At 45.8% G+C, this 4,023-nt stretch overlaps 1 protein-coding gene across 1 annotated transcript in view; it reads left to right on the forward strand.

The window, feature by feature from the left end:
* Positions 1-58: 58 nt before the first annotated feature.
* Slc20a2 (solute carrier family 20 member 2) overlaps positions 59-4,023 on the forward strand; it is an 85,688-nt gene continuing 81,723 nt past the window's right edge. The window contains exon 1 of the mRNA XM_029480684.1: positions 59-239. The gene's annotated coding sequence lies outside the window, so the exon portion shown is untranslated. The remainder of the gene's footprint in view (positions 240-4,023) is intronic.

The following is a 4,023-nucleotide window of genomic DNA, read 5'->3' on the forward strand; positions in this document are numbered from 1 at the left end:
GCGGGCGGGCGAGCGAGCGGGAGAGCGGGCGGGCGGGCGCTCGGCGGCTGCTGGGAGAGCGGGCGGGCGGGCGCTCGGCGGCTGCTGAGGTGCGGAGGCCGCCGCGCCGCTCCGCTCCGCTCCGCTCGGGCTGTTCCGGGAGTCGGGCGGGGAGCGCGGGCCGAGACCCAGCGGACCGGACGACCTCGCCTTCGTCACTTCCTGCCGGCCCGCGGTTTCCGGAGGGAACGAGAAGCCAGGTTTTGTTATTGGTTTTTCTTCCTTCCCTCTGTGCGGGATCGGAGCCCGACGCCGCGGCGGCACCGCGTGCCGCGTGTGGCGGGAGCCGAGCGCAGCGCGGTGCAGCGCGGCGCTGCGTCTCTCCGCGCGCCGTGGCCCGGGTCGGCGCGGGCGGGAAGCGGCGGGCTCGGGCCGGAGGGCGCCGAGGCTCCTCCGCGGTGGGGCGGTCTCGGGGTGTCTGCGCGTGCTCCCGGGACGAAGCTGGCTGGCTGGGTTCTCGGTCTCCTCATCTTCCCGGCTGCGAGGCCGAGGCGACTGCTCTCTCGCATCTTTGCTTGAATGGCTAGGGTGTTTTTAAAAGAAAAAGAAAAAAAAAGAAAAAGAAAGAAAAACACCATTTGTGTGGGGGGACTTGAATAAGGTTACGTTTTCCAGCGTGAGGCAAGTGGTGATCGTTAATGTGTGAGTGCANTTTCGCCATTAAACCGATCAGTCGGTCCCCCCAGGTTAGTGCGGCCATGCAAATAAAGCGGCCCATTGTCCACGTGCTTAAGGGCTTAGCAATTCCAGCAGGGCAAGTTCTCCGGGATCATCTGACTTCTTGTTACCATTCTTGCTCGCAGTGTAGCGGTTCTCTTGAGTTGGTGTGCAGAGATAAGAGCAAATAATTAGACTAACTTTTCACAAGTTGTCTTGCCTATTACAAACTCACCTTCCCTTAGGGACAGTAACATGTTTTTGTAGTATCAGTGTATGTGCGTTTACGTATATTATACACACAATCATTTATATAATTTTTAAACCATTTAGTTTGAGTTTAAAGTTAGAGAATTAGAAAGAGTAGTACATGTGGTGTTTGCTGCCTGTTTGCCGGGACAGTGCCAGATGTTCATAGATGTTTTATATCAGTTCATTGTCAAGGGGAATTTCTTACATAGGCGTAGATTGTTCAGTTTCTCAATACTTAAGTTTGATTTGCATGCACCACTATGTAGAACGTTGGCGTTAAATAGTTGTTTCTCTTCTGAAAATAAGGGTGCTGATCACAGAATAACTCAGCAAATTAGTGTGGTTTTAGAAGTTCATAGACGTGCGTTTAAATCCATTTGAGTGTTTAAGAGTTTTAAAAGCCTTGTGGCTCTTTTCTTACTCCTAAGTGCCCATTATATAACATGGTCAGAAGTTGATCTAGATAGGGTGGGCACCAGGCAAAGGTACAGAGCCATTACTCAAATTTGGGGTCCTTCTTTGTATTTCTTACTACACTTCCTAACTGAAGGCAAACAAACATGTGAAATGATTTTTTTTAAACACTAAACTAAGAAAATTAAACAAAAACAAGCAGTAGGCTGTTAGATTTTAGATGTTGATAGAGTGTACCCCCACCCCCACCCCCTTCTTTTTCTTTTAGATAGGGTCTCACTGTGTATCTCTGACTGGCCTGGATTTATGTAGATCAGGATATCTCTGAACTCAAGAGACCTGCCTGCCTCTGCTTTCTGAGTGCTGGGATCAAAAGTGTTCCCTCCTACACTCAGCTAGGAGTTTTGGGTTTCGCTGAGCATTTGAATATTAAGACTGTTAGGTTTTTATTGTGCATACTTGTGCCTAACTTTTAAATTAGGATTTAAGTATTTTAAACACATATTCACTTATTATATCCAGTGTAAGATTAAACTATAAAAACACCATTTAATGGTTTAGGTAGCCATAACAGTTCAAAAGCTGATTTGTGAGGGTGATGGTAGAGAGAGTAGAAGTGGCTGGAAAGCTTTGACAGACTCGGGGAGGAGCTGGGAAGCTTGTACTTGTGGGTACAATTAGCAGATTGGAACTTACATATCAGGTAGCTATAGCCAATCTAACGGTTGGTCACTGGGAAGAATTAAAAGTTGACAGAGCTTTGTGAGTTGACATTTACCAAAGGGTTTCTCTCTTTACTTGAGGACACGGCCTTTGGGGGAGGGAGGCAAATAGAGAAGAGAAAGTTGCAAATTGTCTTCCNGAGTGAATTCTCTGTGTGACTAGCTCTTGCTACCACTTACATGCCTTGTCAAGNACTTTGCAAGCTTTGAGATTTGTGGGTAGGTGTGGGTAGTTGAAAGACAAGAGAAAGGGAAGAGAGAGTAGTGGTAGGAATTCCCTCACTNCCCTTTGGGCAAAGTTTGGAACTGAACAGAGTCTATCTATCCCAATAATAGTGACAACAAACTTATAAATCACACCACTTGTATCAAGAAATATGGAAACTATTCCCTTAATATGTAATCTGTACCCAACTGAGTAGATTTAAAATAACCTGCAACATATGAAAAAAATTACTAAATAATTCATATGTGCCATTTCTACATTTGTGACAGCTGTAGTGAGCACAGCACAGTCTTAGCTCCTGTCTGTAAGTCATCCAAGTGATGATAGGAAGGGGAGCCTGTCTCATTCTTCACTTCAGAACTGGACTCCTGGGCTGGGGATGCAGCTTAGTGGAAGCATTCACCTAGAATGCTTGGAGCCCTGGGTACTATCCCCATAGTGCAAAAGCTGAAATGGAAACCCTTGTCTCTGGGGCGAGTGCCCTTCAGCCCACAGACTACAAGTCAGTTTGTGCTAAGCATGAGTTGTTGCTTATCCCCAGGGCCTAGTGTAGAGCCTGGCCAGGAAAAGTATTTATGGAATGAACAATGTAGCAAGTGCCTCTGTTTCNTTTAGTTTAGCTCCGTCTTTCTTGCCTTTGAGTGTAGGGCTGTTCCAGGCTCACTTCTATAATTGAATCCTACATTAGGTTTTCATGGAGTTTGTTTCCTCACTTCGGATACAATGTTGGTTAAGGCCGTAGCTATTTATTCAGTACTATTTTTGAGAATTGCTTTGGCATTTATATACTGTTGTCTTGTATGTACCTATCGAATAAATACTACTTATCATGGGAAAACATCAAGTGTATTTTAAGCTATAGGTAATAATATTATTTAGGCAAGTTTTGTATACATTTATGAAACAATGTAAAAACTGAGTGCCAAAAAAAAGGTAATACTTACGTAGCACATAAAATATGCCAGCCACTGTGCCCTTTACATGTTCCTATATTTGTGTCTCAACTTTTTTTTTTAAAGATTTAAGCTAATTATATGTGTACACTGTAGCTGTTTTCATGATGCACCAGATGACGGCATCGGATCCCATTATAGATGGTTGTGAGCCACCATGTGGTTGCTGGGAATTGAACTCAGGACCTCTGGAAGAGCAGTCAGTGCTCTTAACTGCTGATACATCTCTCCAGCCCCAAAATTTCATTCTTAAATGGTGTGTATGTCTCTGTGTGTGTCTGTGTGTCTGTGTAAGGGATAGGGTGAGGGTGGAGGGGGTGGAGATGGCAGGGGTAGGGGTGGCTGCAAGTACACAGAGGCCAAAGGAAGATGTCATATATCCTGCCCTGTCACTGCCTGACTTATTCCTGGAGACAGGGACTCTCACCGAGCCTGGAGCTGTGTTGGTGACTAGCAAGCCCCAGTGATCCCACAGAACAGGGACTTTTATGTTGGTATTGGGGAATCATAACTCACGTTTGTGTAGCAATTGCTTGTGCTGTGTAACTCTGAGCCACCTCTCCAGCTTAGGAATATTGTTTTATAATTTGAAAGATCTAAAAATGCATTTTTTTTTGTAGTTATAAAAGGTGCTCTTGGCTAGAGTGGAGGAGGGTGGCTAGGTGACTCAGTGGTTAAAGCACTTGCTGCTCTGGCAGAAGACCTGAGTTTGGTTCTCAGCACCTGCTTGGCAGCTTATAACCGTCCACAGTATCTCCAG

This window comes from Mus caroli, chromosome 8, assembly GCF_900094665.2.
Source record: "Mus caroli chromosome 8, CAROLI_EIJ_v1.1, whole genome shotgun sequence".
Classification (NCBI taxonomy): Eukaryota; Metazoa; Chordata; class Mammalia; order Rodentia; family Muridae; genus Mus; species Mus caroli.